Genomic DNA, 26090 nt, shown 5'->3' with positions numbered 1-26090 from the left:
ATGTATTCAAACAGATTCCTTTTAGATGTTGCAATTGTACTAGCCTCAGCCAATCCTTCTGGCAGCTCATTCCAAACACGTACCACGCTCTGCATGAAAAAGTACCCCTTAGGTCTCTTTTATATTTTTCCACTCTCACTCTAAACCTATGCCCTCTAGTTCTGGACTCCTCCACCCCAGAGAAGGGACTTTGTCGACTTATCCTATCCATGCCCCTCATGATTTTATAAACCTCCATAAGGTCACCCCTCAGCCTCTGACACTCCAGGGAAGACAGGCCCAGCCTATTCAACCTCCCACTATAGCTCAAATCCTCCAACCCTGGCAACATCCTTGTAAATCTTTTCTGAACCCTTTCAAGTTTCACAACATCCTTCTGATAGGAAGGAGACCAGAAAAAGAAAGCATACCAAACGGCTTCTTCACGGCTTCTACTCATTTAGTCGCTCCCCCATCTCCTGTGGCTTCACATAAAGGCCAACTTGCTGATCTTTGAGAGGTCCTATTCTTTCCCTAGTTAACCTTATGTCTTTAATGTATTTGTAAAAACCCTTTCAATTCTCCTTAACTATCTTTGCCAAAGCTATCTCATGTCCCCTTTTTGCTCTCCTGATTTCTCTCTTAAGTATACTGCTACTGCCTTTATACTCTTCCTAAGGATTCATTCGATCTATCTTGTCTACACCTGACATATGCTTCCTTCTTCTTCTTCACCAAACCCTCAATTTCTTTAGTTATCCAGCATTCCCTATACCTACCAGCCTTTCCTTTCACCCTAATAGGAATATACTTTCTCTGGACTCTCATTATCTCATTTCTGAAGGCTTTCCATTTTCCAGCTGTCCTTTTACTTGTGAAAATCTGTCCCCAATCAGCTTTTGAAAATTCTTGCCTAATATTGTCAAAATTAGCCATCCTCCAATTTAGAACTTCAACTTTTAGACCTGGTCTATCCTTTTCCATCACTATTTTAAAACTAGTAGGATTATGGTTGATAGCCCCAAAGTGCTCCCCCACTGACACCTCAGTCACCTGCCCTGCCTTATTTCCCAAGAGTAGGTCATGTTTTGCATCTTCCCGAGTAGGTATATCCACACATTGAAACAGAAATTTTTCTTGGACACAGTTAACAAATTCTTCTCCATTTAAACCTTAACATTATGACAGTCTTAGTCTATGTTTGGAAAGTTAAAATCCCCGACCATAACCACCCTATTATTCTTACAGATAATTGAGTTCTCCTTCCAAATTTGTTTTGCAATTTCCCTCTGACTATTAGGGCGACTATAAAAAAATCCCAATAAGGTGATCGTCCCTTTCCTATTTCTCAGTTCAACCCAAATAACTTCCCTGGATGCATTTCCGGGAATATCCTCCCTCAGCACAGAGGTAATGCTATCCTTTATCAAAAACACCACTCCCCCGATTTCTTATGTCCCTTTCTGCCCTTCCTGAGCTGCCAGTCCTGTCCATCCCTGAGCCACGTTTCTGTAATTGTTATGATATCCCAGTTCCATGTTCCTAACCATGCCCTGAGTTTATCTGCCTTCCCTGTTAGGCCTCTTGCATTGAAATAAATGCAGTTTAATTTATCAGTCCTACCTTGTTCTCTGCTTTGTCCCTGTCTGCCCTGACTGTTGGACTCACTTCTTTTATCAACTGTACCAGCCTCAGATTGATCTCTTCCCTCACTTCCTCCGGGTCTCACTCCCCCACCTTAATAATTTAAATCCTCCTTTGCAGCACTCGCAAATTTCCCTGCCAGTATATTAGGCCCCTTCCAATTCAGGTGCAATCCATCCTTCTTGTACAGGTCACTTCCAACCCAGAAGAGATTCCAATGACTTACTTCACTCTTCTCCAAAACTCACCTTATTAACTAAGTACCACATCTCTTTGGCACTAACTTCTGCTCAGCAATTGCAGAAGTACTCTCTCAGCCTATAGATTAGATTAGATTATTTACAGCGTGGAAACAGGCTGCAATTGGGCTGTCGGCCCAACAAGTCCACACCGACCCTACGAAGAGCAATCCACACAGACCCATTGCCCTACATTTACCCCTTCACCTAACACTACAGGCAATTTAGCATGGCCAAATCACCAAACCGCACATTTTTTGGCCTGTAGGAGGAAACCTGAGCACCCAGGGGAAACCCACACAGGCACAGGGAGAATGTGCAAACTCCACACAGACAGATGCCTGAGGCAGGAATTGAACCCGGGTCTCTGGCGCTGTGAGGCAGCAGTGCTAACCACTGTGCCACCGTGCCGCCCAAATCTATACCTCCCAGGATTGCCAGCACTTGCACCATTTTAAAAACTCAGTTGTACGTCAAGTCAAGCATTGTCAGTCTGTGGCTCCCCTTCATAGTTTACACTGTGGGAGGGAAACAAAAAAAAATGCTCCAGAGGGTACACAGTTGACACATCATTGAAAATACAAACGCATATTTGTAACTCCCTTGTTACTTAAAAACCAAACTACACAGATTACCCATCCATAGCATCATTCCATCTCAGAACTGTGTCAAAGGGTTCTACCAATGTTCCACCAATGTTCAGTGTACCATGACATCTTCTGATCATTCAATGTGCAAGCATCACATACTAGAAAGCCTGCATGTGGTTGAAAATGTTTACTTTTATTCAAAAGTAACAGAAGTGAAAAAAAAAGGAAAATAGAAAAAATATTGTAGTTGCTCCTGGGTAGAGAAATGGGCTGCATGCCTTTTCAGGCTGCAATAGATTTACAGTGTATTGAAAAATAGCAGCACCTCGACCACAGTGGTGATAATTCCTGCTGGGGCTGGATCCATTGGCTACAGTTCCAATAAGCCTGTATGGGGAAGATTAGAAATGGAACAGGTCCTCGGCAAGTGAGCAGTCAGCATTCACACCACACAAAAATGAAAGTTTACTATAGTTTCTACATAAATTGACATGGAGGGGTCTGAGTAGAAGGACCATGGAATGCCTTTAAATAGATGTCTTACACTGGAGACCTTATTCAGATGTATGAGCAAAACCCATGTGACACAATACAATAAGAGATTATGAGTATTTAGGATTACTAGCCCCTACAACTCACCTTATTGAGCTGACTACTCAGGACCAAAAACTGATCTCTGCACAGTTCCTCAACAGACTATGTGAATACCTGGTCGGGTTGCACTAGACCTGCGAGACTGATTGTAGCCCACTTCCCAGACTTTTGTGATATAGACCCCTTACTCTGGGCCGAGCAGCTGCCTGACCACATCTGAGCCCCTGGACTTGTATTGGACAGTGCCTTTGATTTACAATTTCAGGATCCCTCACTGGGCTGTCTCCCCTAACCTGACCAAGGATTGCTCTGCTTAGACTTAAAAGAGTGCAATTAGGTGAAGTAATATTATGTGTTTATCATGGTATGACACTGGTGCTGTCCAGCAGCATGTCCACCCCCTTGACTGATTTCAGCTGACAACCAGGATGAGCCTGCTGGCTTTGTGTCTTTACTAAAAGGCAAGGCAAGGTGGTTCTGTGAGCCTTTAAGCCAAGGGGGCAAAGTATAAAAAGGCAAGGAAAGGAAAGGCATAGATACGCAGTGAGCATCCAAGAAGGTTCCAAATAGTGAACACAGAGTATGTGGAGCGCTCTGGTCTAATCCATGAGTTGGGACTCTGTGATTATAAATGGTGTGTCTTGATAAGTACGTACCTATCAGGCAGGGAGGAAAGGGTCGTGTGAGGGAGCCGTGGTTTAATAAGGAGTTGGAATCCCTTGTTAAATGGAAGAGGGCGGCCTTTGTAAAGATGAGGCGTGAAGGTTCAATAGGGGCGATTGAGAGTTATAAGGTAGCCCGGAAGGACCTGAAGAGAGAGCTAAGAGCAGCAAGGAGGGGACATGAAAGGTCCTTAGTTGGTAGGATTAGGGAAAACCCTAAGGCTTTCTATCGGTATGTTAGGAATAAAAGAATGACTAGGGAAGGAATAGGTCCAATCAAGGATAGTAATGGGAAGTTGCGTGTGGAGGCTGAAGAGATTGGGGAGGCGCTGAATGAATACTTTTCGTCAGTATTCACTCAGGAACGGGACATTGTTGTCGATATGAATACTGCGGCACGAATAAGTAGAATGGATGGCTTTGAGATATGTAGAGATGAGGTGTTGGAAATTCTGGCAAGGGTGAAAATAGATAAGTCCCCTGGGCCTGATTGCATTTATCCTAGGATTCTCTGGGAAGCAAGGGAGGAGATTGCAGAGCCATTGGCCTTGATTTTTGTGTCCTCTTTGTATACAGGAGTAGTGCCAGAGGACTGGAGGCTAGCAAACGTGGTTCCCTTGTTCAAGAAGGGGAGTAGGGATAATCCTAGTAACTATAGGCCAGTGAGTCTCACTTCTGTTGTGGGCAAAGTCTTAGAGAGAATTGTAAGGGATAGGATTTATGCACATCTGGATAAGAATGATGTGATCAAGGATAGTCAGCATGGTTTTGTGAAGGGCAGGTCGTGCCTCACAAACCTTATTGAATTCTTTGAGAAGGTGACGAAGGAGGTAGATGAGGGGAAAGCGGTAGATGTGGTATATATGGATTTTAGTAAGGCGTTTGATAAGGTCCCCCATGGTAGGCTACTGCAGAAAATACAGAGATATGGCATTGAGGGTGAGTTGGAGGTTTGGATTAGGAATTGGCTCTCTGGAAGAAGACAGAGGGTAGTAGTTGATGGCAAAGGTTCATCTTGGAGTGCCGTCACTAGTGGTGTTCCGCAAGGATCTGTTTTGGGACCATTGCTGTTTGTCATTTTTATAAATGACCTGGAGGAAGGGTTAGAAGGTTGGGTGAGCAAGTTTGCGGATGATACAAAAGTCGGAGGAGTTGTAGACAGTGAGGAAGGATATGGCAGGTTACAGCGGGATATAGAGAAGCTGCAGAGCTGGGCAGAAAGGTGGCAAATGGAGTTCAATGTAGCTAAGTGTGAAGTGATTCACTTTGGTAAGAGTAATAAAAAGATGGATTACTGGGCTAATGGTAGACTACTTGGTAGTGTGGAAGAGCAGAGGGATCTTGGTGTCCATGTACACAGATCTCTGAAAGTTGCCACCCAGGTAAATAGTGCAGTGAAGAAGGCATATGGCGTACTGGCTTTTATTGGTAGAGGAATTGAGTTCCGGAGTCCTGAGGTCATGCTGCAGTTGTATAAGACTCTGGTGCGGCCGCATCTGGAATATTGTGTGCAGTTTTGGTCGCCATACTATCGGAAGGATGTGGAGGCACTGGAACGGGTGCAGAGGAAATTTACCAGGATGTTGCCTGGTATGGTAGGAAGATCGTATGAGGAAAGGCTGAGGCACTTGGGGTTGTTTTCATTGGAGAAAAGAAGGTTTAGGGGTGATTTGATAGAGGTGTACAAGATGATTAGGGGGTTAGATAGGGTTGACAGTGAGAACCTTTTTCCACGTATGGAGTCAGCTATTACAAGGGGGCATAGCTTTAAATTAAGGGGGGGTAGATATAGGACTGATGTTAGGGGTAGGTTCTTCACTCAGCGAGTCGTAAGATCATGGAATGCCCTGCCAGTAGCAGTAGTGGACTCTCCCTCTTTATGGGTATTTAAGCGGGCATTGGATAGGTATATGGAGGATAGTGGGTTAGTGTAGGTTAGGTGGGCTTTGATCGGCGCAACATCGAGGGCCGAAGGGCCTGTACTGCGCTGTATTGTTCTATGTTCTATGTTCTATGTAATAGCATTATAATGCTCCAAAGTGCAGCACTGAAGTATAGAACAGTATTGTAAGTGGGTTGGAGATGTGCTATGGTGATACGATGAGACTGATGTGTGTCTGTTTCCAACTTCTGAGGAAAGGGGTTTGGATAGTTGCTGCCCCTGGATCATGCCATAATATTTTGGTGATTCCTGTCCAAGATGGAAGACATGTGGATCAAGCAGAGTCTAGATTACAGTGGTGCTGGAAAAGCACAGCAGGTCAGGCAGCATCCGAGGAGCAGGACCTGCTGTCTTTTCCAGCACCACACTAATCTAGACTCTGGTTTCCAGCATCTGCAGTCCTTGTTTTTACCATGTGGAGCAAGCAGATAGCTGGAATTATTGGGTCCTGACTATCTAGTTTCAATTTGGTGTGTAGGAGTATGGGAAAATGCATCTGAATGAGCTGATATTAGGAACTAATGAGATAGTAATCTGTGCAAACAGGTCTCTCGTTGCTCATCACTGAGATTTTCATCTCACTGTCAAAACGTTTTGTGGAATCTCAATTTTTTGATTTCATCCTATTTTCCCATATGATTTGTCAGTGTCCACATTATATGGGGGCTGGGAAGATTCCACCCTTAGTTTTGAGGCAGTGTTGCTTAATATTGGAATTTTAGTTCACCACCTTGTTCTTCCTCTGACTTCAGCCTTCGAAACGGTTCCAATGAAGCTGATTGCATGCTTTAAGAACAGCAACTTTTCATTCATCTGTGAACTTTATTGCATTTGGATTCACAGATGTTTAAATTCAACAATTTTAAATCATCACCACCGCCCCTGTTTTTCAAAAACCTTGTGCTTGTACTGATTTTGTCATGTCTTTTGCAACTTCTCTGGACTTAAATTTTCATCTTTTATGTATTATCACCAACATTTTTCCCAGGACCTTGAAGGTGGCAGGACAGGTTAATAGGGTAGTTAAGATGACATACTGGACACTTGCCTTTATCAGGGTGGCATAGATTATAAAGGCAGGGAGGTTTAGGTTAGATTACCTAGTGAAGAAACAGGCCCTTTGGCCCAGCAAGTCCACACCGACCCTCCAAAGAGTAACCCACCCAGACCCATTCCCCCCAACTAATGAGCATGGCTAATTCACCTAACCTGCACATCTTTGGATTGTGGGAGGAAACTCACACTGACACAGGGAGAATGTGTAAACAGTCACCCAAGGCTGGAATGGAACCTAGGTCTCTGGCACTATGGGCACTGTGAGGCAGCAGTGCTAACCACTGAGCCATCGTGGCATCCCCCTTGGCAGTTATGTTTGAGCTGTACAGAACTCAGCACCACTTTCTCAAGGGCACATGGGTTGTGCAATACATGCCAGCATTGCCAGAAATGGCCAAAACCCAATTATTCAAAACAAAATTGCCAGTTGCTTCTGATATTGATTAATTCGGAGATAGGGTAAAGCAGGTAGATCACAATCATGAAACCGGACCATATTTACCACAACACCTTCCAGCAGAGAACACAATAACATTCCACGGTTATGTAGCTTATGTTTCATTTGTGATTTTTTAGACAACAATTAGCACATATATGACATCAACAATATGATAAATAATCCCAAGGCACATCACTGGAGCACTTTGAAACAGAATTTGACAATGAGTCATTAAAAAAAAGAGAGATGTAAGAAATGACCAAAAGCTTGATCAAACAGCTAGGTTTAAAGGCGATACTTAAAGAAGAAGAGGAGGTAGAGAGTTTTCGGGAGATAATTCAGAATGTTGGATATGGGTAGCTGAAGGCTTTGTTCACCCTGGCTGGATCACAGGAATCATGAATGGACAGAAGTCCAGAATTGGAGGATATTAAAATTTGAGAGGGGTGTACGGATGGTTCAGTTTACCAAGAAAACCATTTAAAATTAGGGGACGGAAGGAAAGAAATGAACACCTAGTGTGTGTACAGAACCTTATGTTACACTTCTCAATTTCTTTCCATAACTGCATTTTTTTGATCCTGAATTTCATAAGATTTTCATTTCTACTCAAATGACTAAATAAAACTGCATAGTTCTTACACTTAAAAATATAGAGGTGTTTGTCAGACAAGGGAAGAAAACACGATCGCGAAGGCTTGCAATGGGGAAATGTGTTCATGTGAATCACAGTCCATGGGAAAAGGGATGACTTTGTTTCGTCAATGCACTAACAATGTATATCTTCTGTAAAGATAATTCTATAAAACATTAAATCTTGGGAATCCAATGTAACAGGAGACGTTAATATGTTTATAATAAAGAGATTAACACCTCCATAAAGATAACATACAGAAGAAATTAATACGAATGCTGACTGCAGAACTTAATCCCCAGGATCAAGAACCTAAGAATTCAAACCATAAGCAGCTCACCATTAATCTTGAGACATTCTTTAGTTATATCTTTGTACAGGATGAAGAGGATCTGCCTTTCATCAGCAGCTTTTCAGTTTGCCCTTTTCCTTTCAAAGCTTGACCAAGTCCTTGACCGAGTATGAGTCACGAGAGCTGTCTTGAAAAGACACTAAGATAATTTTTCATTAAATGAACCAAAACCCTCCCTACCATTCTTATTTAAAATGTTAAATCTTAATCACAGCACAATGACAGAAGATCAAAGAGTACTATTAAACTTAATAATCTGGCAAAGTGAATGAAAATGGAAAAATAATTCAAAACGTGCACTTTATTCAAAGCAAATTGGCAATATATTATTGCTGGAAATAAGCTGCTATGGATCTTAGGACCGACAGCAACATGAATAAACCTCATGTCCTATGTTAGCATTACATCCAGAGTTCTGTTTTCTAAAGTCCCTGGTGGGGGAAGGGTAACAGTTGTTCTTATGTCGAACAGTTATGTCAATATTTTGAATCAATTTGTTCAGACATGAGACACTTCTATCACAGGAAAGACTTAAATCCAGATCTTCTGGTCTGAAGGGAGGGACACTACCACAGAGCCACAAGGACCCTATATGGAACGCTTAATGAATTTGCATGTCATCTTTGCACAGGGGGCATGCCAATCTTCTCTGTCCCGTTCCAATTTTAATTAGGTAAACTGTTATCACTACTCACAACATCACTCTCCTTGCTTGGATCATTACGTTTTGCATTAGGAATGAATCAGTCTGATATGTTCTGTCTGAAGGCTCTATTATTTCACCAAAAGCTACCAACGATGTTGTTTCTCTTCCAAATGCCTGCTCATGTGTAACCTTAATGGAAGCAACATTCACAAAATCTCCATGATCACATGGGTCAGGAAACCTGCTACCAAACTAAGGCCATCGATGTAAACTCAGTGACTTGGTTCCATGTTCTGGGTATATTTACACAATGGCGTAGCCCACAGAGATTGGCTGACAATCCTGAGTATACAGAGAAGCAGAATGTTAAAACTTAATTCGATAAAAAGGGATCAAACAATGTTGAAAATTAAGAACAAGCAGTTAATCATATATTGGAAGGCTCAACAGACATGGTGTTGTTCTTTTCAGATCTTCACTGTTTGGTCTTGAAGAACAGCAGGAAGTAGTGCCAAGATATGTTGATAAACAAACAATCTGGCAGGATCCTTCACTGGGCTGTCATTTTAAGTTCCTTTGATGTTCTATCATTATGCTGTGATTAGAATCTATTATCTCAAATAAAAATGATATGTTAGGTTCACTTCATGTGATGAAAAAGAATCCATGAGTTTATTTCAGACAAACTTTGTGACACATTTTTGTGTTCAAGGGCCATCTTTAGCCCAGAATAATTAATATTGATTTCCCCTGTGTTTCTACAAACCATGTGATGGAGTATTCACAACCACCTGATGATATCAATCCAGAAGGCAGAATTAGAACTCTGGTTCCCATCTGCCAAGAATATCTGGAATAGGCTTGTATCCTTCAATTTCTGACTCAGAGACAGGAATTATCCTCAAATTCTGAACAAGGTGTAAACTTCCCATAAATGTGTGTGTGCCATAGGAAGATCACGCTGCTTCAACTGTTTTATTTCTGCATGCTGATATGATGTTTCATAATGCATTATTATTTGGAAAGTTCGTCCCGCTTTTTGCGGGAATAAAAATCCTTGAATTTGGAGATCCGAGATGGCTCTGCCCAAAAACCCAGACAAAGTGGTGCATTCACCCTCCCTCTCTCCCCATTGTGGTGCAATTCGCATGTTCTGGACCTGTTATTTTTTATCTTCAATGTTTTGTTTCAAAGGAAGGGTAAAAAAAGGACTAAGGAAAAGGACCATGGGGATCACAACAAGCAGGGCACTCCCCTACAGTACCAGTTTTCCCTCGGCCGCAACATCAGCCTCCGCAAAAGCTCCCAGGGACTTACCTGTGGAGCAGAGCCTCGTCCCTCATTAATTACTTTCAGGTTAGGGACTTTATGAAGAAAAAGACTACATTAATGGTAAGTCCCTGTAAGTCAGATAGGGAGAAGAGAGTGCTTCGGTCCATGGGCACTCTCTCGGTCAGCACCCTCTGTCATTTATTTGGAGGTAGTGTCTCAAAGGATATCGAGCGGCTGTGTGAAATCTGGGCTCAAGAACCAGGGTGGAGATCTCACCAGAAGAGTGGGAGAATATTTGGGGGAATGGAAGGAAGGTTTCAATTTGCAATAGGATGCAGGCTCTGCAATTGAAGGAATTCCACAGAGTTTATTTGGCACTGGAGCGGCTTGCAAAATTAAAGACGGGAACATCGCCAATGTGCCCTAAATGTAAAATAGATGTTGGTACTCTTACTCATTGTTTGTGGTCATGCCACAAGGTTTGTAGGTATTGGCACATTATAGCCATTTTTTTTGGAAGTGGTCTTGGGATCTAAGGTCAAAGTGGATCCGATGTCCCTCCTCCTGGTTTCGACAAATCTCCCCTCTTTGGATACACAATGGAAGAATTTGTTTAGTATTCTTTCATTTTATGTTAGAAAGAACATTCTGATAAGCTGGGTGTCGAAAAATGCCCCCAGGGCTGGCTTCGTGCATGGGAAATCATGTCTCACAAACTTGATTGAGTTTTTTGAAGAAGTAACAAAGAGGATTGATGAGGGCAGAGCAGTAGATGTGATCTATATTGACTTCATTAAGGCGTTCGACAAGGTTCCCCATGGGAGACTAGTTAGCAAGCTTAGATCTCATGGAATACAGGGAGAACTAGCCATTTTGGATACAGAATTGGCTCAAAGGTAGAAGACAGAGGGTGGTGGTGGAGGGTTGTTTTTCAGACTGGAGGCTTGTGACAAGGATCGGTGTTGGGTCCTCTATGTTTTGTCATTTACATAAATGATTTGGATGCGAGAATAAGAGGTACATTTAGTAAGTTTGCAGATGACACCAAAATTGGAGGTGTAGTGGTCAGCGAAGAGGGTTACCTCAGATTACAACAGGATCTGGACCAGATGGGCCAATGGGCTGAGAAGTGGCAGATGGAGTTTAATTCAGATAAATGTGAGGTGCTGCATTTTGGGAAAGCAAATGTTAGCAGGACTTGTACACTTAATGGTAAGGTCCTAGGAAGTGTTGCTGAACAGAGACCTTGGAGTGCAGGTTCATAGTTCCTTGAAAGTGGAGTCGCAAGTAGATAGGATAGTGAAGAAGGCGTTTGGTATGCTTTCCTTTATTGGTCAGAGTATTGAGTACAGGAGTTGGGAGGTCATGTTGCGGCTGTACAGAACATTGGTTAGGGCATTGTTGGAATATTGCGTGCAATTCTGGTCTCCTTCCGATCGGAAAGATGTTGTGAAACTTGAAAGGGTTCAGAAAAGATTTACAAGGATGTTGCCAGGCTTGGAGGATTTGAGCTATAGGGAGAGGCTGAACAGACTGGGGCTGTTTTCCCTGGAGAGTCAGAGGCTGAGGGGTGACCTTATAGAGGGTTACAAAATTATGAGGGGCATGGATAGGGTCAGTAGGCAAAGTCTTTTCCCTGGGGTCGGGGAGCCCAGAACCATAGGTTTAGGGTGAGAAGGGAAAGATATAAAAGAGACCTAAAGGGCAACTTTTTCACGCAGAGGGTGGTACGTGCATGGAATGAACTGCCAGAGGAAGTGGTGGAGGCTGATACAATTGCAACATTTAAGAGGCATTTGGATGGGTATGTGAATAGGAAGGGTTTGGAGGGATATGGGCCGGGTGCTGGCAGGTGGGACTAGATTGGGTTGGGATATCTGGTCGGCATGAACAGGTTGGACAGAATGATTAGATTACTTACAGTGTGGAAACAGGCCCTTCGGCCCAACAAGTCCACACCGCCCCACCGAAGCGCAACCCACCCATACCCCTACATCTACCCCTTACCTAACACTACGGGCAATTTAGCATGGCCAATTCTTTGGACTGTGGGAGGAAAATGGAGCACCCGGAGGAAACCCACGCAGACACGGGGAGAATGTGCAAACTCCACACAGAGTCGCCTGAGGCGGGAATTGAACCCGGATCTCTGGCGCTGTGAGGCAGCAGTGCTAACCACTGTGCCACCGTGCCGCCCACAAAGGCGGTCTGTTTCCATGCTGTACATCTCTATGACTCTCGGGGTTGCGTAGGTTAGTTATAGAGCACATTCCCCTGGGACTTCCTTACAAGTATGGTGCACCAAAAAACAGAACTTTTTTTAATGGATGTGGTAGCCCTTTTTGAACCATATAGATGCGGACATATCAGCCATATTGGTTAGGGCCTTTGTATTGCCATTGGAGCTGTATCTGGTGGCCTGGGAGCCCCTCGGAGGAGGAATTCTGAACAAATACGGGCATGCCAACTGATGCTCCCAAGGATGGGGAGCTTTGGCGGCATTGTGCTGAGTGTTGTAATTTAATTTAATCTGCTTTGGGTAAACTCGGTTTAATTTAGCTTTTTCTTGTTTTAATTTAGTTATTTATTGAATTGTAGTTTGTGGAAAGTTTTTTTTTCCTTAATTATTTGTGGAGTGGCGTAATAGTTTGTTTAATGTTATTGTTGTTATATTGCAAAATTGTTCTATTATTTTGTAGTAACGTTTTTTTGTAAAAAATTCAAAATCTTCTTCTCAATAAAAATATTTATTAAAAATGTCCTTGAATGTAAGAGGGATCCATTAATCATAAAAAATGGATTTGAGGAGGTGCTCGACACAGAACCAGGAGAATTGGTGTGAAGCAAATTACACAGATTGGAATTGTGAAATGGCTTTGACCATTACTGGGACTTTTCTAGGAGTAACGCTGAGTAGTTTTTGAAATGTCTGTCTAAACCTAAACTAAGTGAATAAATTGAAAGGAGCAATAAGAGCAGGCTATTAGCTGTCTTCAAGCAGTAAAGGCTGAAAAGAATTCCTGAGGTGCTTAGAAGGCAGTGTGAAGAAAATAGCAATGAAATGCAGAACTGCAGATTTGATTCGATTTATTGTCACATTTATACAGAAATACAATGAAATGTCTTTTTCTTGTGTGTTTTTCACAGTGTTGCCATGCTTCAGCACCATCTTGAAACACTGAATATAATGCAAGATTTTGCTGCAATAGAATTCAACTTTCTCTCTTTTCATTCTTCCTCTGCAGTTCCTCCAGTCGCTGCTTGACATCACTCGGGGTCTCTATAACAGGCTCTAGGGTCTCTGTAACAGGCTATAGGGTCTCGATTATGGGTCTCTGCTGCCACCACTCCCACGACCTCCATGTCCAAGTTGGAGCCATGGGCCTGGGGATTCCGGGGGTTCCATAACTTCTGTTCCCTATCCAATCCTCCTCCAGATGCTGCCACTGTTCCGCCACCTGTCCCCTTCACTGATGTTTCCACTCTTCTATGTCCCCGGGCCTAGCTGTGGACCTGAAGCCTCAGCTCAGCCTGGGGTCCGTGCTGGAAGAATCAGTGGGACCTACTTCTAGCTCGCCAGGAGCCCTGCTCGGCTCATCCTGGTATTGCTGCCACCACTGCCAGAGGCTTCCCCCTTCACCCGTCATGTTCCAGGCATTGCAATGCCTAATTCTCTTGATATGGTCTCTTAATCTTTCCCTCTCTCTCTCCCATGAAGGACAGACTCTAATCTTGATGTCTGCGTCAGGAAAGAGGGTGAACTGCTGGTCTGTCCACATGGCAAAAAAAGTGAGTTGAAGATGTTAGTGGGTTGAAGATGGGCTGTTATGACACAGTGGGGCTGATATGTATCTGATGCCAACATCTGTGAATGAGGATGGTGGTGGCAATTCTGGGGGGGACGTTTTTAAGCAATTGTTGACCATGTACCATGCTCTGAGATGTTTGCTGTCATAGATAAATGTCCTGAGGAACAAATAGCAAAAGGCAACCACTAGATACCTGCTCTGACTTTCATATTGAGAACTGTAGCTGCCCAGCTTTGTCTAGCGTAGAGCCATTGAGTCATAGAGATATATAGCACGGAAAAAGACCCTTCAGTCCATGCTGACCAGATATTCTAAATGAATTCAATCCCATTTGCCAGCATTTGGCCCATATCCCCCTAAACCCCTCCTATTCATATACCCATCCATACACCTCTTAAATGTTGTAATTGTACCAGCCTCCACCACTTCCTTTGGCAGCTCCTTCCATACACGCACCACCCTCTCCATGAAAAAGTTGCCCCTTAGATCCATTTTAAAACAAAACCCATGCCCTCTAGTTCTAGACACCCCCACCCCAAGGAAAATATCCTGTCTATTGACCCTATCCATGCCCTTCATGATTTTATAAACCTCTATAATGTCACCCCTCAGCCTCCGACGCTCCAGGGAGAATAGCCCCAGCCTGTTCAGACTCTCCCTGTAGCTCAAACCCTCCAACCCTGGCAACATTCTTGTAAATCTTTTCTGAACCATTGCAAGTTTCATAACATCCTTCCAATAGGAGGGACACCAGAATTGCATGGAGTATTCGAAAAGTGTCCTAACCAAGGTCCTGTGCAACTGCAACATGACCTCTCAACTCCTGTACTCAATGCTCTAACCAATAAAGGAAAGCATACCAAACACCTTCTTCACTATCGTATCTACCTGAGTCTCCACAGTGGATAGTACAATACATATCAATGTGGCAATATTTGGTACTAATGGAATGTAAATTCACAAAAAAGGTCTCTCACCACTCACAAGCAAGATTCTCATCTTGCTATTCAAAATTTGTTTGCAGAATCAGGCTTTGCATTCTTTCCATTCAAAATCACATTTCTTCTGATCTTGCCAATCTGACTCACTAAAGCCCACGTTGATCGGGGCTGGGAAGATTCTACCCAATAGTTCTTATCTCTTAGAATATAATTTTTATGTTCTTTTGTGTAATAGATTTTATGTTCTTTTGTTAAAATTACTTCGGCAACCTCTTGTAAGTATGTTCATTGATGACAATAAATCAAAAGTAAAACTGATGATCTATCAAGCCAGGTTTCACCCTCGAATCTGACTTGTCCAGTTATTACCATTTGCTGGGATCATAAGAAGACATGGTACAGCGAGCAGCTAGTGAGTGAGGGTGGTGTCTATATCCTGGGGTGGGAAGGCTCAGGGTGGAGTCACCATCCTGACTTCTCCCAAGTTCTGCCTGGCTTGGGAAAATTCAAGGCTGACCTTCCTGACAGGAGGCCAGTTAAGGAGCATAAATGCCCACATAAGGGGCACTTAATTCTGTCAATGCTGAGATTCAATTAGGCAGGAAAGTAAAGAGTCACAGAGTCATACAGCATGGAAATAGACCGTTTCGCCAAATGTAATCTCAAACTAAACTAGTCCCACCTGCCTGCTCCTGGCCCATATCCCTCCAAACCTTTCCTATTCATGTATTCATCCAAATACATGCCTGGTGCTGGTTGAAAAGTGGATCCCTCCTCCTTCTTCGGCATCTTTTGTTCGACTGATGGGCACAACAGGGGCAGGGAATCCACCCTTGTCATACCCGCCCTCTCCCCTTGATTATCCTTGAGTGATCCCAACCTTCTGATCTTGTGTTCTGGGGTTACAATGATGCTCATCCTTCCTTAACCAACTGCAGGATCATTGCACTCAGAGCTGCAGTGATAATGGCCAGTGGGGTGCCAGCCTCTGACCCACTGCCAGAATTGGTCTGCAGATGCTCACACCCCACAAAGGCAGCCAACCTTCTTCCTGATTGGGATTTAATCCCATTGGGGTTTCCAGGAAATTGCTGTGGCAGGAAGCCACTGAATCCCCTGCTACCATTGTGCTTCCTCAGCTAATACCACAGCCATTTCGTACATATGACTTTTTAATTATGGTGGCTGCAGGTACTCAGTTTTAGCTGGGTTTATTCTCACTGTCTTTTATACAAAGACCTTGTTAAATTGCCAAGTTGGATTCATGGTTGTGGTCCCATGATGCAAAGCTCTGAACATCGCAGGTTGTACATAATACTGACACGACAATGACAGTAGCTTGCATTTGAATAGCAAAGTACCAGTATGTACCGAGGTGTTTCAGAGAAATGTTATCAAGCGAAACATGGTAATTTTACAAAATAGAAGCACTGTGGATGTTGGAGACCTACAACAGGAAAGCTGGAATTGCCAGAGAAAGTTAGCATGTCTGGAGTGTCTGTGGACAGAAAAACTGAGTTAATGCTTTGAGTCTGATATGACTCAAAATGTTAACTGTTTTTCTTTCCACTGATGCTGACAGATGATCCTATGTCATATTGGAGAACATCTTGTGATACAGTGGTAATGTCCCTTCTTCTGAGCCGAGGCCCAAGTTCAAATCTCACCCACTCCAGAGATGTGAAATAACATCTCTGAACAGGTTGGTGAAAAAAAATCTAAAGGTGAACATTATGACAGATGATCAAAGGCCTGGTCAAAGAGGAAAGCTTTTAATGAGCTTCTTTAAAGAAGGGAAAGGTAGAGTTGCAGATAAGTTTTGAAACGGAATTTAAAAGCTTTCATCTTGGATCTGAAGGCATACCCTCTATTGGTGGATCAATTAACGTTAAGGATGCACAAGAGGTCAGAATTTCTGAAGGGAGACAACTCGAGGAGTTGTGGGACTGGAGGAGATTACTGAGATAGGAAGGGGTGAATATATGGAGGAAGTCGAAAACAAAGATAAGAATTTCAAAATTATCAGGTTCTGCGCTTGTGTAAAACACTACTTTGAAGTTTGTCAACACAAAATCGAATGGGAGTTTCATGTTTCCCACAGAGGCAGAGTTTGATGAAAGTCTACTGAGCTATTTTCTAATTTTGGCTTGAAATGAAGTGGAGAATATATTTTTTTATCGAAGAATTTAATGGACTGGCACATATAGCTCAGTCTAAATTCTGGATTTCAAACCTGACAGGTTTTCAGATTTATCAATTTGCCAGGCAATGCATATGTCATAACACTGCCTGACATCCCCTGCCGGCATCTGTCCATCAGCACTAGCTTGCTGATTGCCGGAGGAGCTAAGCAACTCTCCTCTTGCTGTGGGAAGCAGTGCAAATAGAACAGCTCAGATTGATCCTTATCTCAACACCTAGAGTGGACACATTGCACTTTCAAATCTTTTTGCAGTGGGTGATAAGAAGACTGGCAATTTAATTCTCTGCAGCTACCCTTTCCGGCCATTGAAGAATAACACTGATGTGCTGCAATTCACAAATCGCCATATCAGCAGTGTTTGGCTGTCTTGAGGAGTTCTGGAAACTGAAGAAAATTAATTTGCATGGATACATGTGGAATTTGTGCACTGTATTCTGGCACCCTGTAATTGTGATAAGTTTGCTGTGAAAGACCTTTTCCTTCTAACTTTCTTCTTCCCCTGTCAATTTGTTTCCTTCCCTTCCTAAAATCATTGGTTTCATTGTGCTGCAGTGCATAATGTGTTAGATCAAATACTGCAAACTCAAGAAAATAGAAAAAATAATGTTTTTTTTCCCCATGTAAATTAACTCACCGGTAATAGAACACACAACACGACAGCACAGGCACAGGCCCTTCGGATGAACATGACAACAAATTAAACTAATCCCTACTGCCCGTCCTTATTCCGTCTCCCTGCATTCCTTGCATATTCAGTGTTTATCTAAAAGTTTCTTAAATGCCCCTATTGTATCGGCCTCCACCACCATCTTTAGCAGCGGATTCCAGACTCCTATCACTCCCTGTGCAAAAAACTTGCCCCTCACATCTCCTTTGAAGTTTCCCTTTCTCCACCTTAAATACTTGCAACCTAATCAAGATAACAAATCAGCTCACTTTGATTCGTCACATTGTCACCTCTCCGTCATATAAATTTTTAAATTCCACACCCATTTGAACATATGATCTGGACCAAAACTTCAGTCAAGTTCTGAAAAGGTGCTAGCCATTTGCTCTGATGAATCCTGTGGATAGGAAATATTACCTATCACTAATGGAAGAGCTAAAAGATATTCAGACCAACAACCCTCAAAAAAGATATATATTAAATAGTCGATTTGTTTCACTTTGTACATCCTTGCTAAAATGACTTCCTCATCTACTGACATTGCAATAATTTCTCTGCTTCTCCAATTCTTACCTCTTGAGCATCTCTGATTTTTAACACTCTACCATTGGAAAATATGCTTTCACCAGTTTCGGATCTAACTTCTGGATTATCCTCCCTTAAACTTTCCATCTTATTTTCATTGACACTTTTTAAAATTTGCTTCTTAAAACTATCACTTTAACAAACACATGGTCACTCATCCAAATATCTAATTAGCATGTGATTCAATGTTGATAAAATTCCGATAAAGCAGTCTGGGATGCTTTAGTTCATCTGAGGTGCTATATGAATGCAAGTTGTCATTATTGCAGCCCCTGCATAGCATTGCATTTCACTTTGTGAAATGCTTTGGGAAATCTCACAAACGTAACAACACATTATGGAAATATACCCTATTGAATGGTCAGGTGTAGTACTTTGGTTTTAACACAATGAAATTATGGCCTAGATTTTGCAGTAAGAATAATGGTGAGTCTCTCAGTATTCAGGAGTTTGTGCTGACAAGCAGCTTCAGGTATATGTAGATGTGCAGTTAAATGTTGAAATCAGGAAATTACTATCCAATTTGTCTTGCTCCCCCATAAGATTGGTTTCGCTGACCCCTTCACAAGAAATTTGATTTTAGAAAAATGAGTAGTATGAGGCTGCAACACCAACCCACTAAAAAAACAAACAGATAATAAGTCCTAATTACTTGCAAACAACATTTCTGACATTGAAAGTGTACTTTTCCCAATGTGAAGTCTCATTCCTTCACAATTTAATTATGAGTGGAAATTAAAAAGCTTTGTTAACAATTGATTAACTTTTTAAAATTCCATCTTATTCCTTTATTTATTTTGTTTCATGAACAATTAAATTGACTAACAAACTACTTGGATTAGACAAAAAAATGAAAGAAGTGTGGATGTTGGAAAACAGAAACAAAGACAGAAATTGCTGGAAAAACTCAGCAATTCTGGCAGAGTTTGGTATGTTTTCTTTTATTGGTCAGAGTATTGAGTACAGGTGTTGGGAGGTCATTTTGCGGCTGTACAGGACATTGGTTAGGCCGCTGTTGGAATATTGTGTGCAATTCTTGTCTCCTTCCTATCGGAAAGATGTTGTGAAACTCTAAAGGGTTCAGAAAGGACTTACAAGGATGTTGCCAGGCTTGGAGGATTTGAGCTATAGGGAGAGGCTGAACAGGCTGGGGCTGTTATCCCTGGAGTGTCAGAGGCTGATTGGTGACCTTATAGAGGTTTACAGAATCATGAGAGGCATGGATAGGATAAATAGACAAAGTCTTTTCCCTGGGGTTGGGGAGTCCAGAACTAGAGGGCATAGGTTTAGGGTGAGAGGAGAAAGATATAAAACAGAGCTAAAGGGCAACCTTTTCACATAGAGCGTGATACGAGTATGGAAGGAGCTGCCAGAGGATGTGGTGGAGGCTGGTACAATTGCAACATTTAAGAGGCATTTGGATGGATATATGAATAGGAAGGATTTGGAGGGATATGGGCCGGGTGCTGGCAGGTAGGACTAGATTGGGTTGGGATATCTGGTCGGCATGGATGGGTTGGACTGAAGGGTCTGTTTCCATGGTATACATCTCTATGACTCTATGATCTATAACTGTGGGGAGAAATCAGAGATAACATTTCAGTTCCAATGACCCTTCTTTAAAATGGTGAGAATACTAATGAAAAGTCTGTTGAAAAGATGTAAGCAGAGTAATTACCAAGTATTATTCATTTGCCAACCAGGAAATCCAGAGCATGACCACTAAACTGAGTTACTAACTGAAAGAAGATGATGTAACAACATTTGCTTTATGGAGCTGCCCGAACATAAATCAACTTCACTCATTTAGTTTTGGTACAAATCTTTTTAAACATATATTTGCAAAGTGTGAGTAGACTGACAACTGGCAAAGACTAAAATCTGTAGAGAAAAAAAATGATTCACTCAAAAATTCTGGGCAATGGTTCCGATTTAATTAACATTAAACAGGTCACAAAGGAGTATAACACTTATCAGAAGCAAGGCAGACCCTACTGATTTACTTCTGGCAAATAAAGCATTGTTATTCCTCTGCCTGTTCTTCATTTGGATGTGGAGGTGTTATATCTGTTTGTCTTTCTGGTTATAACGCTGAGTACTTCTATAGTTGCTTAAAGCACTGTAAATGACTGGAATTGATTTTATTTACATATGCAGCCATCCTCTGCTCACTACATTATGCTAGAGAGACAAAAAAAACAATCTGCTTTTATCGGGAAACTGCTTTAACTTCTGTTGCAGAAACTCTTTTTAAATAGACTCTACAAATAGTTTGCTTGCATTGCTGGGTAAATAGACTGTTTGCCTTGCTTCAATCGAGAGTCTGCATTTTTTAGAGGCAAACACTTGGGAGAAGAACAGCAGCATGGCTAAGCTGGGCTGTACTTGTACAGTGACATTTGAGTGCTCCATCTATTCTCGAGAGGACAGGAAAATAAATCACTATGAACTAATGTGTCTATAGACCAAAGACTACCGTATCGACACCTCCACAGCAATGTTCTGAACCTAGCAGTGTCTCAGCTCTAAGCCATTCCCAATGGTGCAAGATATGTTTGTTTAAACAAGGACCGTCAATAGGTGAAGCAAATAAAATGGAAAGGAACTAATTTGTACAACATAAAATCAGCATGAAGCCTTAAGTATATAAAAAAACGGAGATGCCTTTTGGCACCTGATCAACATTGCTTTTTTTAAACTTGGCTCTTTTGCTATAAAATCTGAACAGCATCACATTATTCAGTTTGAGGGAAAAGTGCTCTGAAGCTGCAGTTTCAATGTTGAGACCTCATGGTCATATTGTGAAATTACAAGCTTAGGTATGTTTATGATAATTTATTTTCCTATTTTAATGCAGGTATTACCTCAAATAAATGCAACAAGTGTGTGCATTGTTTACAATGTAATTTGTAAGGGTAATTCTGTAGAATAAAAAGAGACGTTATTTTAAGTTTTCACCTGCATATGATATGACAATAGAAACTGTGCAGAAGTCCATCTAAGTTTCAAGATAATTTACATTATCATTTGCATGGTAAGATTGGATAGAATCAACACAGATTTATGAAAGTGAAATTATGTTTGACAAACTTGTGAAGAGTTTTTTTGAGAATATAACTTGTAGAATATATAAGGGGACTAGCAGATGTGTTTCTTTTAGATTTTCAGGCTTTTAATAATGCCCCGTAAAAGAGGTTTGTGAATAAAATTACAGCACATAGCATTGAGAGGATACATTGGCAAGGAGTGAAAATTAATTAATGGACAGTAAACAGGGAGTAGCCACAAATGGGTCATTCTCAGGTTGGCAGGCTGTGACAGGTATTATACCTGAATGATCAGGGCTTAGCCACAGCTATTCACATTCAAAATCAACTATTAGGATGTGGGGATCAAATGTAACATTTCCAAGATTGCAAGTGAACCAAAATTAGTTGGGAATAAGAGTCATTAAAATGAATTAGATACAGCAAATAAGTGGGGCAAGGATGTAACTGGTAGAATGCAATGTGGAAAAGTGTGAAGTAATCCAGTTTAACAGTAAAAGGATTCACAGTATTTATTAGATGGTGAGAAACAGGAAGCATTAACATCCAGAGAGATTTGGTTGCCTCTGTTCATGAGTCACTAAGGCCCTTCAATAGGAAAGCTGTTGTTAAACTGAGAGGGTCAGAAAAGATTGACAAGGATGCTGCCAGAACTGGAGGGTTTGAGCTCTAAAGAGAGGCTGACTAGGCTGGGGCTTTTTTCCCAGGAGTGTCGGAGGCTGAGGGGTGACCTTTTTGAGATTTATAAAAATGTGAGTGGTATGGATAAGGTGAATAGCTAAGGGTTTTTTTCCTCAAGTGTGGAGTCCAAAACTAGAGGGCACAGGTTTAAGGTGAAAGGGATACTATTTAAAAAGGACCTGAAGGGTAACTTTTTCATGTAGTGGGTGGTGTGTGTAAGGGCTTTTGCCCGAAATGTCAATTTTTCTGCTCCTTGGATGCTGCCTGACCTGCTGTGCTTTTCCAGCAACACTCTAGTTCAAAGTATGGAATGAGCTGCCAGAGGAAGTCTCAGAGGCAGTCACAATTACAACATTTAAAGGGCATCTGGATGGGTTCATAAACAGGAATGGTTTAGAGGGATATGTGCCAAATGCTGGCAAATGGAATGAGATTAAATTGGGATATCTGGTTGGCATGGATGAGTTTCAATGAAAGGTCTGTTTCTGTGCTGTATGACATTATGACTAACACATAGAATTGGAAGAATTCGGAAGGCAAATAGCATGTTATCCTTTATTGCAATAAGATTTGAAGATATGAATAAATATGTCTTGCTGTAATTATGTAGAGTCTTGTTAAGACTACACCTGGAGTTTTATGTCTAGTTTAGGTCTCCTCACTTAAGAAAGAATATATTTTCTGTGCAAGCGGTGCAGTGAAGGTTCAACAGACTGATTCCAGAGTTAGCGGCATTGGCTGACGAAGAGAATTTGAGGAGATCAGTCCTGGTAGCGCCAACGAAGCTTACAAAATTTTGAAGGGGCTTAACAAAGTAGATGCTGAAAGACGTTCTCTTGGCCAAGGAATCTAGAACCCAGAGACACAGTCTCAGCGTAAGGGACAAGTCATTTGGGACTGAAGTAAAGAGGAACTCCTTCAGCCAAATGGTGGCGAATCTGAATGTTTCTACCTCAAATGTCTGTCAGGGCTCAGCCATTAAGTGTGTTCAAGACAGAGTTTAAAAGATATCTAGGTATAAAAATATCAACGGCTTTGGAAATAACACAGGAAAATGTTTTGGGGTGCAAGCCCAGTAATAATCTAGTTGAATAGCAGGATAGGCTCAAGTGACTGAATACTGGATTAGTGGTGCTGGAAGAGCACAGCAGTTCAGGCAGCATCCAACGAGCAGCGAAATCAACGTTTCGGGCAAAAGCTTGCCCGAAACGTTGATTTCGCTGCTCGTTGGATGCTGCCTGAACTGCTGTGCTCTTCCAGCACCACTAATCCAGTATTTGATTTTCAGCATCTGCAGTCATTGTTTTTATCAAGTGACTGAATATCCTATTCCTGTTCCTATTTCCCCTATGTTAATTTTAGAAATACACCTTCCCACTTAGGTTTGGATTTTTTGCTGTTGAGGCAGCTGGAAAATCTCCTGACTCAGCAGTCCCAGCATTCCCCTCAGTTTAAAGGGACCCATTGACACAATGTAAGCTTTGGAAAGGGTTAGTGTCAGCTCACCCAATCCTGGAAGCAGATTGTAAGTGGTCATGTTGGGTTGGCGAATGTTAAGGCCCACCCTAGATTCCTGGGACTTGGATCCAGTCACTTTATGAGCTATTAAACTCAACGACCTTCATCCTTTATGCGTTCTCACTGCTCTATTCACTCTTCATACACCATCCATGCCCAGTCAGGACCCTCACCCACTTCATATGCCTCAATATACTCTCATGTCCTCTTCAGTCTATCCATGTCATTTCATACACCCATGCCACTGGAGTTTATACCTCTACATATCCTCTATGCCTTCTCCAAAGCAACTCACATACGCAATTCTGAAAAGTAAATTCTCATTTATGAAACTCATTCAAAGATCTTAAATCTCAAGTGCTCAATCTATTACAAAATAGAATGTCCTGCTTAGTTACGACATCAAATGCTTTAATTGCCTCTTTAAACTGTCAATCAATATGTGAATTATTCCAACGCAATTATTTTATCAGCATTTAGAACTCAGCCAAACATTCATTATGATTTCAATTATAATAACAGTCTTTGGGAAATGCCAATGAATTGCTATTAAAACTGCTGCCATAGAAGGTAATTTTTTTCCCAACTGACACTGTTATTCAAAACAGTCTAGCAGATGAATTGTTTTGAAAACTGACAAGTCCAGCCCATTTATTTTTATGCTTAAAGGGTTTGGGATGTAAAAATAACTTATCTGCTCATCTCTGCATAATTATTTGACTCCCACACTGCAGGATCAGGCTCTTCAAACCAAAACAATGGGACTTATTTAAATTTAATGCCGATTGCAAATGATACTTCTGACTTCAGGTTCCTCCCTTTCGTGATTCACTCGACACCATAGCTTGCCAGCAAGAGTTGGATCTTTCCGAAATGAAAGCAGAGCTTCCAAATCCATGTCCAATCCACATATTTTATTATTTCTGGAGTTAGTCTGATTCTGTGAAAATCCATTATTTAATCTTTGTTCTCCTATCCACCATTACACCCAAACAAAAACATTTTAACAATCTTTCCTTAGAAAAGTGCACCTTTTATATGCATTAATGTTCGCTTTTATCTTTGACTGAAGGATAATGATTTCAGATTGTTGGTGAATTGTCTGATTTCAGGAACTGTCATCAGGTCATTGAACAAAGCTTTCAAGTTCAAACTGTAACAAAACCCATTGGTGAAAATCCTTGCAAAGAGATTATAATCAATTTACAACTGCTCCAGCATTTCATGTTTGGGAAGCACGATATGTTCATTTTGGAAATAAACCCAAAACAGAGAGAAGCAAACATTGAGTTGATTTATCGGTGTTAGTGTTTACTTTCCTCAGACCAATTAGGAAACGTTTCCCCACAAAATACAGGAAACCCTAGAGATACGGGAATGCTGAAGGTAAATTCAGAAACTGCAGAAAAGGAATGAGGCACATTAACAATTGCGGTGTAGTAGTTCGGTCAACAGCTAAGTGCTCTACTTATAAATCAATGCTGTATAAATATAACAGAAGAGCAATTAGTCAATTCTTGAACCACTAACTGACCAGAGTTGGATGAGTAGTCAATTTAATGAGTTGTTTAAGTAGCCCCTTTGCCATTGCACATTCTTTTTTATTCATTCAATCCTTTTTTCAGAAAAGCTGCTTAAATCTGAAATCTCACAACCAGCATCCAGAGATTTACAAAACTTGAAAAAGCAAGCTCCATTTTTTAAACACATCTCACACTCAACTCAAGTTTTAATTAAAAGCTGACTTATAGTGTGAAGTCTTTAATTAGGAGCAGACAGCAAGCGTCTTTACTCTGGGACATATTGCAGCAGCACAAAATAAGTGCATAAATTGAAGACACTGTTCATATACCTTGCAAGTAAACAGCTAAATAAATCGTAGTGTTTAATTACCAGCATTAGTTGTAACCTTTAATCTTTGTAAAGCTATGTGTCTTTTTTCACATTACTCATGTGTATGAAATTTTAGTTTATGTGCTGTGAGCTCGCTGGTGCCACACTGCCTTCTTATTGGAAGCAAAAGGTACTAATGTAATGGAAATCACTGAACATAGTAGCTCAAGGCAACCATTATGTTCCATGGTACTGATTTCTAAATATTTAAACAGTGTAGCTTTGGAAGGGAAACTTCTGTTGAAGTCACAAAACAGGATATCAAAATTGTTCATATCGGAGTTTGGTAGCTCCATGGACAAAAGCTGTTTGTGATGGAGCTATGAATGATGTGGACCCTGCTCTGTAATGCATGTACAGTCCTCATGCAGTGATAACTTGGAGTGCAGATAAATTGGATTCAGGTCCCCACGAGACAACAAATTATGAGCGTAGTGTGGGAAAGTGGGACTAATATACATGGACAGTACAGATTTGATGGTCTGAAAGGCCTCTCCCAGACTGTGTGATCCTATGATTCAATGATGGGGAAGTATTTTCCTGCTGAAAGATACTTTTCATTTTGCTGAAATCATCCATTCATAGAAGCATGGTAGAAAGAAGCTCAGGTTAGTTTTAATCGCTCTCTTTAAACACATATCCCATCAGGGCTCATTGCTGGTTTTAATCTTTGAAGAATGATCATTTAAACAATCCA

General features: G+C 41.4%; 1 protein-coding gene and 1 non-coding gene across 7 annotated transcripts in view; both read right to left on the bottom strand.

Moving 5' to 3' along the window:
* Positions 1 to 26090, bottom strand: part of tenm2a (teneurin transmembrane protein 2a) — a 2790214-nt gene that overhangs the window by 981053 nt on the left and 1783071 nt on the right. The window lies entirely within an intron of this gene.
* On the bottom strand, positions 8718 to 8819 carry LOC140492332 (U6 spliceosomal RNA). Its single transcript, XR_011963534.1, has one exon. It is a non-coding gene; the product is annotated as a U6 spliceosomal RNA (small nuclear RNA).

The sequence above is a fragment of the Chiloscyllium punctatum genome, chromosome 20, assembly GCF_047496795.1.
Source record: "Chiloscyllium punctatum isolate Juve2018m chromosome 20, sChiPun1.3, whole genome shotgun sequence".
Classification (NCBI taxonomy): domain Eukaryota; kingdom Metazoa; phylum Chordata; class Chondrichthyes; order Orectolobiformes; family Hemiscylliidae; genus Chiloscyllium; species Chiloscyllium punctatum.
The sequence above is the reverse complement of the archived record's forward strand: the minus strand, read 5'-3'. Positions and strand labels throughout refer to the sequence as shown.